This window comes from Bubalus bubalis, chromosome 13, assembly GCF_019923935.1.
Source record: "Bubalus bubalis isolate 160015118507 breed Murrah chromosome 13, NDDB_SH_1, whole genome shotgun sequence".
Lineage (NCBI taxonomy): Eukaryota > Metazoa > Chordata > Mammalia > Artiodactyla > Bovidae > Bubalus > Bubalus bubalis.
The window spans coordinates 55,211,073-55,227,419 of NC_059169.1; the positions used below are offsets into that span (position 1 = coordinate 55,211,073).

Here is a 16,347-nt window from a genome sequence, read left to right on the forward strand (position 1 = left end):
GTCCAAACTATGGGTTTAGGAGAAATGGCCCTAAAAGGCAAGGAACACAGCATTCTTTATTTTTGTGAATTGTATTTTTTAATATTTATTTATTATATTTATTTAATTGACTGGGCCAGGCCTTAGTTATGTGGGGTCTAGTTCCCCCATCAGGGATCAAACCAGGTGCCCTGCACTGGGAACCACTGGACCAACAGGGAAGTCCTTCTTTTGTGAATTTTAAATACTCGATAGGTGTTAATGAATTACACCTATCTAAGAAGTACACGTAGTTTTGAAATCTAATTTTCTGAATCTTAAACTAAGATCAAGACTATGTCGGGCCCAGTGGCTTAAGTGAGAGGGTGAGAGATATCAAAATACTGGGTAACTTAGTTATTTGCTCGTTAATGACTTTGATTAAAGCGCCAGTGATTAATATTGGCAACGTCTAATAATTTAAGTTTCAAGGAAAAGACAGGTTACTCAAAATCCGTAAGGACTGGTCACAGGGAAGGCCGGAACCGCCTTTGAAGAGAGAGGTCACCCTCTCCCTCGGGGTCCCCACTGCTTCTCGGAACCATCCTGGAGACTGGACGCCGGCTCTGCGGGACGCACCGCGGGCAGATAAAGGCTGTGTCTCTGGCAGCCAGGACGGCTCGGGGGTTCGCTCCCCACGGAGTGGCCCCGCAGCAGCTTCCAGGAGTTGCCGCCGCGGCCGCGGGCGCGCGGCGCGATCGGAGGCGGCTGCCCTGCCCCCGGGCGCGCTCCCCGCGGGCGGCCGTCCTGCCAGGAGGCGGTGAGGTCATGGGACCCGCGGCTCCGAGAGATGAAAGGGCCCCGGCGCGGCCGGCTGGCACCAGGCGAGGCTCCCAGCGCGCAGCCCGGGCGCAGCGCGGGGGCCCGAGCGCCGTGGGCCCAGACTCTCAGCCCGGGTTGGGGGGCACCGCGGGGGCCTCCTGGGTGCCAGGGAAGAGGAGAACGACGGGATCCGGGTCAAACAAAAGAATCCGAGGGCGGGGAGGCGCGGGGGCGGCTACCTGCTTGAAAGGAGCGTTCCTAGAGCCCTGCGCGCGCGCGCGCGTGCTCTCACACACACACACACACACACACACACACACACAGCCACTTGGCCTGCCTTTGATGTGCGGCAACTGATCACCGATCAGATTACGGGCATTTCATCTCCCTGCTCGTCTGCCTTTGATCTGCACGCTTCATTTTCTTTTCCCGGGTTGGAGGTTTCGTCTGGGCTTGTGCCGACATACATTTTTGGGAAGGTACAAGCGTTGGGCGCAGAAGGGCTGCCAAGGAGAAACTCAGTTGCCGAAAAGGGTGGTGAGTCCTTGGAAAGACTTCAGCACGTTGAAGGTACCGCGATTTCTGTTTGTTGTGGCTTTCGGTGCACTTTTCCTGCGTGTTCTCAGAAAAGAGGGTTTTAGTCTAGGGGGCCACGAGCATTTCTGTCCTTGAGTACTCTGTGTGTGTGTGGATGAAAGGAAATCCGATACTCCGGGGTCGGTTTGGTAGTTTGTACAAAGGGTTTGCAATCTGCCGCGCACATTTTACTTGGAAATGAGTTGTTCCAACCGGACCGAAGGGGAGGGAGCTAACTTGAGTCCGTCTCCCCCGCCGCTGCAGAAGAGCCCGAGGTCTGCAGGCTGTAACTGCTCCAAGTATTTACAAGTTGCTTTACTCAGTAAACAGGCGGAGGGACTCCATGGATGCCAATGCTTTCCTGTTTTCTCATAGAAAAGAGCATTGCATCTCTGGTAATACTGTTTCTTTATTTATTCTCTCACCTCCAAGACGCCGGCCTAAGAAATACATTTCCTTATGCAATATGTCCCCTCCAAGGAAGCACTGGAGAGCCATTCAAGTACGATTAAAGCCCTTTTCTGGGTAAAACTTAAGAACTGTCAGACAGGGAGGGTTAGGTTGTGCTGAGTTTGGTTTAAAAAGAAATCCTCTGGTGATCTTCTGGAACCTTTGCACAAGCCTCAAGCGCAGACACATCCCGGAGGTTAATATTCTTAAACTGACATGTACTTTTAATGCAGTGACAGCTGTTGTGAGTTAAAATTTGCCAACTGTTTATGAAAACTGGGTGATCAACAGTTACGATGTGACACAGTTTTTAGTCCCATTTTACCTTTAGTTTACACTCAGTATGGCAAAACCAAAGTATATGGCTGTGCTGAATTTACAAGTTAACTTGTCAATTCAATGATCACGCGTGCACAGTGGAAATGTAAGAGCACCGTGTTCATATTCGCTCATTTCAATGTTTTGGTCTTAGTTTTACTGGGGTAGAGTAGGTATCATCACGGTAGTCTATTTAATGCCAGCCGAACCACAAAGCAAGTATAAGTGATGAGATCAGTTATTTTTTAGTCAGAAATTCTGTTGAGACCGGAAGGGCCTAATGAGCCTCATTTCATGTGTAATTAATTTTTCAGAGCCAATTAATTAAATTACTTTCTAAAGTTTCCTCTTGATATTTGAAGGAGCATAATTAGCATTATTTACTTAATTTTAAAACTGATAGCTGTTAAGTGGAGATTATTTAAAACCATACCAAACTGACTTTATTTTTAAGATGTATCAGTAAGAATTTAAAAGATTTAACTCCTGTTTGTAGTCATGCCAAGACAGGCATTTAAATTTTTGTTTTACTGACAATGTGACAAAGCATGTTCACAAAATCCTGAATGATCAGCTTAGGTTGATTTTTTTTTTCATTTGTTTGCTGAAAAAGTCCTCTTTACATCACACCGCAGCAATAATGTTCACAATAGTTAGGATAAAACAATAATTAGGATAAAGAAAATTAAACTTTTAAAATAATGACTAAAGAGAAGATGCCTAAAGAAATAGTGTGCTTAAGAACTCAGTCATTTAATTCAGATTTGGGACTTAAAATTTTTTTTAATGACTATTATTCTGCTACTAGGCTCATTCTAACAAACACACACTTTTTCAACAGAAAACAAAAGGGAGAATTGGCAATTATCTGATTAATTTAGGCTTTGCAGAGAGCTTGCTTGGGCAAGTCAAGTCATTGAAAATCCACTTCAGGGTCTGAATTAATTCAGCGAATTGTTTACATCTTGTGTCTTGGTTGAGAAAAGAAGCAGATTGTATTTGATTTTAAAAGAAGGCTGCCTATTGCTAAATGAACAGGTACAGTCTTAAAAGTCATCTCTGAACTGATTGCTTTATGTTGATTTTGACTGTGATTTAAATCGGTAAGATTTCCACTGAAGAAAACCCTTACATTACATTCTTCAAAGCCCTTTCCTATCTGATGCTTCAATGCCAGCTTTGTTACTGCAGAAACTCCAAGACTTCAAAAGACTTATTTCTAGTCCTGATTCTCTCATTGCGCAGCTATGTGACCTTAAGGGATTCACTTCACTCTCCAGTGTTCTCATGTGGGGAATGAGGGAGTGGACCAGATCGTCCTCCTGAAATCAGCAGGGTGGAATTTTTATAGCTATTGTACTGATGAGGAAGCTAGGACTATGGAAAAGTCACTTGACTTTCTTAATTAAGTTACGTGGCCAGTTTTCCAAGTCTTGGTCCTGTGTCCTTCCCAGTTCACCATGGATATTTTCCAACACCTGCTAAAACAAATGCACTGCTGACTGGAGAACAGGGTTAGTTTGAAGATCAAGATAACCACTTCCTTCTGCTGTGTAGTTTTTGTTTCCATGAGATATGTGTCAGTCAACTGGACCAGTCCTCTGATTTCCCGATTGCTGTTGCTTCTGTGTTTCTAAGCAGTCTGAACACAATTACTGCCACACGCAATTTACCAGAACATTTAAAGTAATTTTCACAAAAATGTAAAATATCTATGCAATGTGGAATTATATATACTTGTGTATGTGTAGATACAGGTGGGCATATATATTATGCACATATTTTGACATTATATGCACATTCTTTTTGTGTTTCCAAGGAATTGATACTTTCTTGAAGGATGTCAGTGAAAGTGAAAAGTTTGATGTAATAGTTAACTAAAGGTTGTTATTCCTTCCTGGAGAGTCCCAGTGGGATTTTGTGAGATTTCAGTTTACAGATTCAATATGGGCTTGTACATGATATATATTTCATATTACATTTGATTATATTAAGAATTCTTGAGCAAGTTTTCACTAACTCCTTCTGGGATTTTTTTCTTGGAAAAAAAAAGAATATATCTCTTGTGAATAAATTTATTTATTGACTATAAATTTTTCACATATACACTGATCTCAAGGCCAAATAGCTATCTCTCATGTGTTATCACCCTCATAAAGATTTCATATAAAGCTTTACAGATTAACATTCACTAGCATTTATTAATGCACTAGTTATTAATTCACTCATATCTATGGAGTTCTTGTGTGCCAGGCACTCTGACAGTATTTTTAGGACACCATCTCATTTCCAGCAATTAATTTTGCCGCTGCAATTATACAGATGAGAAAAGTGAATCTCAGAGGGATTAAATATCAAATGCAAGCTCACAGGACTAATTAAGTGCACCATTGGAGTCTGATTTCAATTCAGGTTCTTTTGTTTTAGGGCTGGGCAGTTAATTCTGTTATAAGAATTGCATGGAGCTGAACTTGACTGTTTAGCACACATTACAGCCAAAATTTTAGGAGGGGAATGGGCTTTTAAAAAATTTTTGTTTGGTATATTTTATGAGAGTTATTAGAATTTTTTGATCAAGTTTTCCATCACTGGCCTAGAATCTTCAACTATAAAGGACCTCAGGATCTAAGTCGTTCTTTATCTGCTTCAGGACTGGACCACAGTCATGCATCCATCATTGGTGTGGTTGGTCAGACTCTCTGTGATAGCAGGGCCAGTCCAGGACACCCTGGAAACTTTCAGAAACCAGTGCACCATTAAGGAGTGATTCTTTAACATGTTGTCAGCACTACTTAGAGGAATGGGCTACGAAAGGGGGCGTGAGGAGGCTCCCTGGTAGCCATGCTCCCTCAGGTCCACTCACTGGCTGAAATCACCACTCCAGCCTGACCATCTCTCCCATCCTTGCTTGCAAAGTACTTCAGCATCACCTATTGTGACTTAACTCTGCCCTTTGATGAGGGGGCGGAGGGAGATAACATGGGGGTTCTGAGCAACTTGATCAGACCAATTCTTCCAACAACCTGCTCCCTCTCTGAGAAGCGTTCTGAGAAGCACAGCTTTCTCCATCCTGTCAGTGGCGCCCAGGACTCAGACAGCCCTACAGCCTAGCTTTGGGGGCTGCTACCCAGTAAGCCTGCTTCTTCATCCCACCATGTACAGAGGAGTCAGTCCCCTGTGTTTCTTGGGAAGCAGAAAAGGAGCATCATGGCCTGTTTCTTCTCTCAATAAACACAGAAGAAGATTTTGACCAACGTAGTGTCATAAACTCACCAGGATCAGTGCACCTGCTGCAACTTATAGCAATTTTGCACTATAGATGTCATGAGTTTGACACTATATCAACTGAATAAATACCCTCCTTGGCCTGTGTTAGTCGCTCAATCATGTCCAACTCCTTGTGACCCTATGGACTATAGCCCACCAGGCTCCTCTGTCCTTGGGATTTCCCAGGCAAGAACACTGGAGTGGGTTGTCATTCCCTTCTCCAGAGGATCTTCCCGACCCAGGAATCAAACCTGGCTCTCCTGCATTGCAGGCAGATTCTTTACCATCTGAGCCACCAGGGAAGCCCTAAGCCACATGTATTAATTTATGCATTCTTGGTATGGTGATGATTATATTAGGAGTCAGGAAGCCTGGATTTTGGATCCTGCTTTGTTATTAACTTGGTGTGTGACCTTGGACAAGTTGTTCCCTGTCAGGCCCCCGCCCTACACAGATGGTCTGACATCATTGGTCAGCAATGGGTGCTGGGAATTACTTAAATATTTGGGTCTTTGTTATATTCCCCTTTATTTTCCTAACTATATTTGGCAAACTTTGTAACTCTTTGAGATTTTTACCCCTATTTATTTATTCATTCAACAAATTTTTAATAAGTACCTACTATGCGCCAGGCACTGTGAAGGAACAGACAGAATTCACAATTCTCATGTGACTTGCATTCTGCTCCTTTCCCCCATGAAATAGTGTTTTATGCTGGAAATTACTTGAAAGTCAAGCAATTTTCCATTAACTTTTATTTCAGTGAGCTAGCTTATCACGGAAACTATTTTCCCAAGAGGTTTGTTAACTTCATTGGTTCAACTTTTTTAGGAACATATTCTAAACAAATACACTTCAAATCAGCCTAACTATTGCTAAAACTAGCTTCAGAAAGCCAACTCTTAACGTAATCTTTAAAACTACACCTCTACCAAAATCCTCGTAAGAATTTGGCTCTTTCAGGGAATTGCTTAGTGGTCTAGTGGTTAAGTCTCTGGACTTTCACTGCCATGGACCAGGGTTTGATCACTGGTCCCAGGGAACTAAGATCCCTCAATCCCCAGTAGCCAAAAAAGAAAAAAAAAGAATTTGGCTTTGTCAGTAAAATTTCAGTTCATTAATAACAACCAGTTGGGAACTTCCCTGGGTTTCCCAGATGGCTCAGCAGTAAAGAATCCTTCTGCCAATGCTGGAGACAGTTTCAATCCCCGGATAGGGAAGATTCCCTGGAGAAGGGATTGGCTGCCCACTCCAGTATTCTTGCCTGGAGAATCCCATGAGGAGAGGATCCTGGCGGGATACTGGGTCCACAGGGTCCCAAAGAGTCACACTGAGCGACTGAGAACACATGCATGTGGGACTTCCCTGGCAGTCCAGTGGTTAAGATTCCACACTTCCACTGAGGGGGTGTGGGTTCCATCCCTGGTCGATGAACTAAGACCCCAGATGCCAAAAAGTTAAAACAAAAAGAGTAAAAATGCACTCAATAGTCACAGTGCAGCCATTCAGTGCTCCTCACTGTCAAGCACCATTTGGGTTATCACAGATCTCTGATGCTTGGCACTGTGTGCCTGACAAAAGGCTGCCATTTAGTGAGCACTGATGGTGTGCCAGACACTGGGCTGAGCTCTTTGCATCCCTTATCTTACTGAACAACGACCAATGGAACAACACCTTTCACAGTTGAAGAAGCAGAAGTTTGGGAAGGTCAAGTAACTTTTCCAAGGGCATACAGCTAGTGAGTGGTGATTTAGCATCCAAGGCCAGAATGTGCAATGCCAGCGGCCATGTGTGTGCATCAGACCTGTCCATGGAGAGTTAGCGAGCTCAGGGGAAACTCAGCCACACACACGTGAGATGGTGCAAAATGACTGAACGAAGTAATGTGCTACTGTCTCAAGCAGAAAGGGAGGCCAGAAGAAAACAAAGGAGTTCCTGGTCTGGCAGATTAAATTCCTCTCAGAAAACACTAAACATTCATGTGAACGTTCGATACTATCAAAGGTGTACATCTGAGCAAAATATGCCGCTTCTTGAAAGCAGAACTCCTTTTAACTCCTTGAGGAAGTAAGCTAACTCACAGAAACAGGGCAGGAGGGAGAATGTGGCAAGTGCTGTCCTTGTCTTAAGAAGGCCTCAGACCTTAGGGAGACTCGTGAGAGCTGTGGCTTCTGGCATGCGAAGGAGTCAGGTGAGGGAAAGAGGTGAGCATGAAGCGGAAGCTTGGGGAGCAGAGGAAGGGCAAGTTCAGGGCACACTGGAGGCAAGGCATGCAGACCAGTTTGGCCGGAATATGAAATGGTCGGTCCAGAGGGAGGAAAGATAAGGCTGAAGATGTGGGTGGAGCCCAAACATGGAAATCCCTGACTCCTAATTTAAAGGATGGAGAAGCCATTCTTCACAGTGAAGAATCCTTGTAAATCTTTTCACTGGTCAGTGACCACGATGTAAGGCAGGAGGAAGACAGATGGGCTGGACAGGGTAGCAGGGAAGGAGGTTTGAAAAGGCAGGGCATTCAGGTGAAAGGTGCGGAGGGCCTGCACTGTGCTTGAGGTGATGGGGTTAAGAGAGAAAGAGGGAAAAGGGTGAATGTGTGAGACCTTACAAAGAAGCAGCAATAAGTCAGCTTAAGGATGGTAGATGGAGGATCCCCTGTGTGCTAAGCTCTGGGCTACTAAGAAAATAAGAGGTGCCCTCGGGGAGGTGGGGTCCAGTTAGACAAACAGGTGACTTCCATCTAAGAGGGAGCTTGTGAGTGAAGTTCAGGGAGTATTGTGGTCCCAGATCACAGCTGACAGGTAGGTTTGGGAAATGCAGGCTCACCTTGAGTTTCAGGTATAATGTGTGTGTGCATGCTAAGCTGCTTCAGTCGTGTCCAGCTCTTTGTGACCCCATGGACTGTAGCCCTGGAGAATTCTCCATCCATGGGATTCTCTAGGCAAGAATACTGGAGTGGGTTGTCATTCCCTTTTCCAGAGAATTTTCCTGACCCAGGGATCGAACCGGCATTGCTTATGACTCTTGCACTGGCAGTCAGGTTCCTTACCAATGGCGCCACCCAGAAAGTCCTCACATAGGATAGGGCGTATCATTTGTAAATTATTAAAAGTAAGTTATTATTGCAGTTTCTATTCCGGCCATGACAACCTAGAGGTTGACACTTGGAAGGATATTTTTAAAGTATTTTTCATAACTGCCTAGTACTGCCCTGGGCATTCTCAGTGTGGGGTCATGTGTATGGGTAACTAACTGTAGCAACGTACTCAATCTACAAACACTTATTGAAGGCTACTATGGGCCTTGGGGTACAGAAAGGAAACTATAGGATTTGGTTCCATTCAAAGGAACGTGAAGTTTTGCCAGGGAATCAAAGCCAACAAAGGGAGCAGTGCGCTCCTCTGCACCAATGCAATGCCTGCGTGGCATCTTGGGCTGGAGAGAAGTTTGTCCACTAACTCACTGGCCAGATGACGATAATTGCTTACATTTCTGTAGCATTCTACTGCGGAAAAACTTTTTCTGTACTTGGTCCTTTTACTTCCTCCACCGAAGGTGCGGAGTAGGCACCGTTAGCTCCGCTTCTTAAGTGTGCAAAGTGAAGTTTGGACACCATCCGTTCACGAGATGCGTGTGGAGGCCTGGATCCCCGGGAGCTTGGACCAGACCGCGCTGGGCCTATGGGTGCACCGGGCCCTCTGGAAGCCAGTGTCCCGTGGACCCTCCGGGAAAAGCCTCTGTGAGTGGGGACGAGCCCGGTGGGCCAGGTCCTGGTGATCTGGACCCACTGCACTCGTGTCACGTGGCTTCCCGCGCCTTTCCTGGCCCAGAGGCGGGCTCAGGGTAGGTGATGAGCAGCGCAGAAGCACGAAGCCTGGAAGCAGGTCCAGGTGGACCCGAGGGTGCCACTCTAGCCGCAGGCAGTGACACAGCCCCGCTCTTGGCGGTCCGGATGAGCACTCTCCGCCCTGCCCAGGCCCGCCTTCGGGATGCAGTCAACAGCTCCCGCAGCCCCGGGGGCCACGGGCGGCTCAGCTGCGGCCTAAGGTGCCGGGGGCCGGTGGGGACAGCCGGCAGCCCAGGGGGTGTGCGGTGCCTCTGCTGTGGGCGGGGCCACGATGTAGGCGGGTCATGGGGTGGGCGGGGCTCAGACGTGGGCAGGGCAAGCGGTGGCGCCGCCGGGAGCCTGCGGGCCGGAGGGGACGTGGGCGGGAATCCTGGTGGGCGGGGCCCCTGGTGGGCGGGGCCGGGAGGCGGTGGTGGTTGCCGGGCTACCGGGGAGCGCGGGGCGGCGTCGCGGGGCAGTGCAGGGCGCGCGCGTGAGGAGCGGACCCCGGCCCAGCTCCGCGCCGCGTGCCGCGCGCCCCTGAGCCTCCGATCGCTGTCGGGACCTGCGGGGTAGCCTCCAGGCGCCGGGGAAGGTAGGTACCCGCAGCCCACCCGGCCACGCCACGCGGCTGTCCCAGCCCTCGCCCCGGCGGATCCCCGCGAAACGCGCGCTGAGAGGAGGCGGCCGCGGGTGGAGGCAAGGGGTGCCAGCCTGGGCTGCCCGTGCGCAGGGCAGGGGTCGGGAGGACAGGGCCGGCGGAGGCGACCCCCGGGGAGGGCCGACGGCGGGGGGCACGGAGATGCAGGAGCTGGGGGAACGCCCCCCGGCCCGCGTGGGCGACCGGACCGAGCGCGCCGACCCTCTGTGCAGGGATCTAGTCAACAGAATGCTGCGCGCAGGCGAAGGTGTGTGTGTATGCAAGTGTGTGCTCGCCCGGCCTGGACCGGGCGCTGCAGCCCTCCCGGCGGGAAGCGGTCTGCAGGCGGGCGGGCGGTGTGAGAGCCCGGGAGGGAGGAGGTGCGGGCACGGTGATGCACAGGGCCGCTCTCGCAGCCTTGGTCAGGGGTCTCCTGCCATTCAATGGCATAGAGATGTAGCTCATTCCCTCTTGAGGAGGAAGTTTGCAAGCACCCAGCTGCAGCGATCTGTTTCGTTGGTAGAGAGCTCTGCGTCACACCTACAGTTACCATTGTAGGAAATGCATGTCACTTGTTTGTTTGTTTGTTTTCATTTAAAAAAGGACTCAGTTTGCAGACAAACAAGACCATTAGCCATTGTTTGGTATTTCTTTAATTGAAATAGTTTAACTCAAACTATGAATGGGTGGTTTTTACTTCAGTGACAGTTTTCCTTTACTGTTTACAATAGAAGAAAATTTCTTTATATAAACAGGAAACAGTTACTGTTAAACAAGACTTAGGCAAACAGAAGAATTTATTTTGATGTGTTGTTATTTCATAATCAGAAACCTGTATGCAAAGGAGAAGATTATATTGCATTAGTTCAGGGTTTACCCCCTATGTTTTCTGTTGTACAGCTTCACCTTAGACGTCTTTGCCATGCTTCTTTCATGTAGTTTAAAAACATGTCTTATTTCAAGCACTTTATCATCTAATTTAAAGATATATAACTAGAGGGGGTGAGAATAGAGTCCTACCCTGGAAGACAGTTTTTGACAGTTATCATTCACAGAGATGTCAGTACTTGAAAAGAGTTTTTCTTCACATAATATTTATCAAGTCCTGGCAGTAATACAAAACACAGAAATGCAGTTTCACTTTGAAAATACTCCCTTGGCATGAATACATGGTGCTTTATCGTGAGCTCTGTGTTTGTTTCTTTTTAACCCTTGTAAGTGTCTCATGAGGTCTACTTTGTTATGGAGGCCAGGTGTCTTTAAGTACTTTGGAATTTTTTCCATACTAAGTGCTGACTCTAGGATGTTGTATTAGCATTTTCTGGGACATTCATGGAATTTTTTTGTTTCTTTGATGGGAGTGTCTTTAGGCCCTGAGTCCAGACTGAATTTTGAATTTGAAGGTAAGCACATAGGGAGACTTTTTTATGCACTTGAAATTGTAAAGTGCCTTTCCCACCCAGATGACTTGAACAAAGAACACTGCTAACATTTAAGAGGCTTTTTAAAAGAACAGAAATCTGTTTTTTAACCTCAGATGATCATGAAGTTTAACTTACATAGAATGTATTTGTACATACATGTAATAATTACATGCTGTGCTTAGTATGTTAATTTAATTTACTAGTTGTAGCTCTAATATGTGAATCCAGGGTATTTGGGGACATTTGACATCTGAATGTGGAGTTCTGCTAACACTCCTGAAGAGACTTTGGTTCTCCTTTTTCACCCATTTAAACATCCAAACCCAAGCTTAACCCAGCCCTCTGCAACCGGATGAGCCATTCAAAAATTAACAAAACACAAACAAAGACTGAAGGATCTTTAAGGAAAATAGCCAAGTCCTCTTAAATCTGATAAATCAGTATTTAAAGTCAAGCATTTAAAGATCTGGAAAAGGCCAGCATGCTCTGTCTGTCGACAACAGATTGAATAAATATATGCCCCGAATAAAGAGACAGCTGCTCATGTGATAAGAGAGCAGGAACAGCTTAACAGTGAGAGGTGTTTGTCTCATGGCAGCTGATTCTTAAATGTTCATAACCTTTCTAAAATGACCTTCTGGCTGAAGAAAAAGAACAGTCAAGCAGTACGAACGCAATTTCCTTTCATGATTTACTGGCTGAGCAGTGAGTTCATTCATCGTCTTTTATCTGTCTCAACTGTTTACATTTAGAAGTAAGATGTTTAAACAGTATTGGGTTATCACGTAGTCCACACATCACAGAATATGTGCCTTTTAAATTGAAGTTTTGAGAGCTGGGTTTTTAAAAGGAGGACAGCCAACCTCAGCAATTATATACCAGAGGAGCTTGTCTACCTGAAGATTAAATGTTATTCAGCCAACTCTTCCCCTGTGTCTGCTCGGATAGTTCTAAGATGAGGAAGTTCTAAAAGAATGGAGGCCACTTATAATGGAGAGCTCTGCACATGCTACAGAGAGGGGTTTGGGCCTCTGTCCAGACTTCTAAAGTGAAAAGTTAAACAGCTGTGTTGTAGACATTGTTATGCACAATTCTCTTAGAATAGACTGTATGGATGTTTGGGGTCCCTTAGACCCTGATGCTACAATTGTCCTATTTGTCTTTTAGGACTGAAAAACGTTAGTAAAGTTGGGGAAGAGTACCCAGTTACAGTATGCTAGTTGATTAAACATTTTGAGAACACTGTGGCTTCCTAAGGCAAAAATGACAGCATTTAAAACTCAGAGAAATAAAAAGAATTATTTTCAAAAAACCTATCCTAGTTTGCTGCTGCTGCTAAGTCGCTTCAGTCGTGTCCAACTCTGTGTGACCCCATAGATGGCAGCCCACCAGGCTCCCCTGCCCCTGGGATTCTCCAGGCAAGAACACTGGAGTGGGCTGCCATTTCCTTCTCCAACGCATGAAAGTAAAAATTGAAAGTGAATCAGCTTCTGTTAAAAAAAATTGTAGGAGCCTGATAGTGAGTGGCCCCTAATGGTTTTGAACTTTGAAGGAATTGAAGGTATTGTATTTGGCAATAGAACATTTTAAAGCTTGTAGAGTTTTTAGTAGAAAATATTTCTTGTCTTGAAAAGGGAAATCATTCCCACTTCCCAGCCAACAACAATATGTATATTTTCATTACCGCATACTTTCCTGAGCTTTCTAGGCCGCAAAAGGGGCTGCAAATTCTACTGTGTAAGAAGAACAATTTTCAGGATAGAGTGAAACTGAAGGTGAAGATACAGAAGAGCCAGCAGCTAGAGGTTGTTGCCATGTGTGGAAATAGCAGCACCCTAAATTTCTAATTAATTTTTTATTCTCTTTGCATATGGAACTGAGATTATTCTCAGCCAATATTTATGATTGTGTTCCACCATTAAAATATAAGAGGCCGTACGTGTAGCGTTGGCGTCATTTCAGTGCTGATTTTATAAGTTGTAAACCTGCCAGTTTAATGTTAATTTCTTAAAAAAAATATCTCAGCTTATTGCATATTGGAAAAATGTATGAGTTGGTTGTGGCTTCATGACCTAGTGTATGTATAGTTTTACTAGATGAAAACGTTTTCCTGTTGCATGCTCTGCGTGTCAGATAATAAATCAAATGGCTTTGAAATGTGAGGGGAAAAGGAAAATTAAGCAACTTTTTCTCGGAAAAAATTATTTAGATTATTTGAACCATTCTAAGATTCATATATTTTGGTCATTTATAAGATCAAAAATAAGGACCATTCTTGAAGATGTTACTGAATTGTTAAAATTTGGAAAGGTCACACAAGCTCTTCCTCCTTGGGGATGTTTGTTATTATTATAGCTCTATACTCAGAAACACCCTCCTCACCTGAACCGTGCTCTCCCACCATCACTTACGTTTCAAGCTTAAGGTGTGGTTGGTCGCACACATTTCCCCTTATATTATTTTACTCTTTACGACAACCCTAACATTTTACTGTTTCTAGTTAATGAATTTCTTCATTGCTTCAACATATATTGCGTGCATATTTTGCATGTGTTACAGTTCTAGAGCAAAATCACAGTTCTGATCACCAAATACTCCAACCCCAACTGGTGATGAACTCTTAACTGCTCAGCTGGTGATGCAGAAAGGTTGTGACGACAGGGGAGGTGGGGACCATAGCCCCCAACGCCTGAATTCCTCAGTGGATGGGATGGCAGCCGCTCAGCTGGAGCTTGGGTCGCCTTGACATGGGACTTGTGGATGCCAGGCTTTCAGTTTTCAGGGAAAGTCTTCATTTTTAATATGAAAACTGATCTTTAAAATTAAGTGCTATAGTGACTGAAGGAAGCGATGCGTCCTGACAAGATGCATTTCAAGGGCAACAGAGAGAGAGAAGGAACCGGACGGTCACCCTGTGGGTTGGCAGGGCACCCAGGGTGCTGCAGGAGCCCAAGGGAGGGTGCCCACGCTGGGTTTAGGGAGACCCAGTGTGGCAGATCCAGGGAAGGCATGGTAGGTGAGGCCCCGCGTGCAGGAGAGCCTGGGGGCAGGAGCGGGGGTAGCTGGAGGGATCTGTAGGTTGGAGCAGCCCCGTGGTTCAGATCCAGTGGGTCTGCCGCTCCCAGCCACTCCTGGAAACCCTGAGCTCTGCCCAGTGACACACGCACCAGCCCAGGTCTTCGGGATCTGGATCAGCAAGGGGAGGAGGATGCCTTTCATTTCCGCACCTGTGGATTTACCCTCACCTGGGGCTGGCAGTTAGGTGGCCTCCATGTTAGTTACCATTCATTCAAATGAGCAGGCTGAGCAGCTTGATCTGATAAGCAGTCACTTTCTCTGCCGCTGAGAAGTGTTTACCAGCTCTGGGCTCTTCATTTTTGCTTGCCTGGTTCTCTTGACACCTGCTTGCTGTTGTTGAAGAGAGATGGAGAGACAGCAATCCCACACGCCTGGATTCCTGTACACCAGACATCTTTGGTCTTCTGCTGATTGCCACGGCTGGTTTCTCTGCACACATTTTGGAAAAACAGGCACCAGACTGCTAGTTGATGTATCGTCTGGACACTGAGGCAAAGTGTGAAAGCCCCTGTGGGCCCATTGTTGTTTAGTTGCTAAGTTGTGTCTGACTCTTTGCGACCCCAGGACTGCAGCCTGCCTGTCTCCACTGTCCATGGGATTTCCCAGGCAAGAATATTGGAGTGGGTTGCCATTTCCTTCTCCAGGGGATCTTCCTGGCCCAGAGATCAAACCCACGCCTCCTGCATTGGCAGGCGGATTCTTTACCTCTGAGCTACCAGGGAAACCCAGACCCATTGTCCATAATCTCATAATGTGTATATTCTGTGCTTGTCAGGTCCTTCCCCAGATAAACAGAATGCTGGCATCTATAAAAAGCGTTTCTTTACCTGGGCCAGTCCCAGAAGTTAAAAGCAATTTCAGTAAATACCTTTTTATTGCCTTATTTTTATTTTAAACATTATTACTTACATGCTTGTTATTCCATTAAATTTTCCTTCTTTTTTTTATGAATGCCAACACATTGCATAAGTGATTTCATTTTATTCCAGGAAATTCAAGGTCACGCTTAGAACACTCCCCCGGCTGAATGGTTTATTTCTGAATAGTTCTTGGTCGGGCAGTCTGAAGAGGTTCAGCAGCTCTGTTCTGCCAGGAGCTCAGGCCAAGTGCCCCTTTACCGCACCCTCCCTCAGGTGGCTTCTCCTCCTTGCAGGCACTAACAGCTGTTCCGCAGAGCTGGTGGGATGAAGGGTTGCACTGCTGAACACGTTATTTAGGTGGTTGTACAGCTTTGCAGTATCGATCAGTTTGGTGGAGTCCTACAGAGCTAAGGGTCTTAGATACTCACTGGGATGGGTACAATCCTTAGTCAGCCTGGCAGAGCGCCCAGAGCCCTGCCTTGGGGTCACCAGGAATGAGTTTTCTTTGGTTTCCACCATTTCTAGTCCATGTGTCCTTTGGGTCTCAGTGTCCTCCCTTGTATGGGGATAAACACCTCATGAAGAGAGTAGGTAGTGAGGAAAGAAGCTGTCTTTTGTCCAGAGCACGGACATGGTCCTCGATGCTGTGAATGCCTAGTTCACTGGCCCTGTTCTGTCTTCAAACACCCTCTGTAGCCTCAGGTCCAGAGGTCTGAAATGCTGCCTGGTCAATCGTGACCATTTGGGTGTCCCACATTTGTCCAGCAGGTTGCAGCCTTCAGGGACTGTCAATACACTGGATCGTTTGCTCCTCAAGGATAATGTCATTAACAAAGGCAGGGTGTGTTCATGCTAAGTAGCTTCAGTCATGTCTAACTCTTTGTGACCCCATGGACTATAGCCTATCAGGCTCCTCTGTCCTTGAGGATTCTCCAGGCAAGAATACTAGAGTGGGTTGCCATTCCCTCCTCCAGGGGATCTTCCCGAGCCAGGGATCGAACCCAGGTCTCCTGCATCTCTGGCGTTGGCAGGCAGGTTCTTTACCACTGATCCAGCTGGGAGGCCCAATAATGTCAGCACCCATTGCTGACCTGTATTGAGCACTTATTATGTGCCGGGAACCGTCATGTC

General features: G+C 46.2%; 1 protein-coding gene across 7 annotated transcripts in view; it reads left to right on the plus strand.

Annotated features, from left to right (window-relative positions):
• The first annotated feature begins 757 nt into the window (after positions 1–757).
• TNFRSF19 (TNF receptor superfamily member 19) overlaps positions 758–16,347 on the plus strand; it is an 89,796-nt gene continuing 74,206 nt past the window's right edge. For 2 of the 7 annotated variants that reach the window (XM_006070944.4, XR_006544064.2), the window contains exon 1: positions 833–1,350. The gene's annotated coding sequence lies outside the window, so the exon portion shown is untranslated. Of the gene's footprint in view, positions 779–827; positions 1,351–9,620; positions 9,810–16,347 lie in introns of those variants that run through there. The other 5 variants (XM_044927292.2, XM_044927293.2, XM_006070941.4 and 2 more) reach the window with 5 other exon arrangements.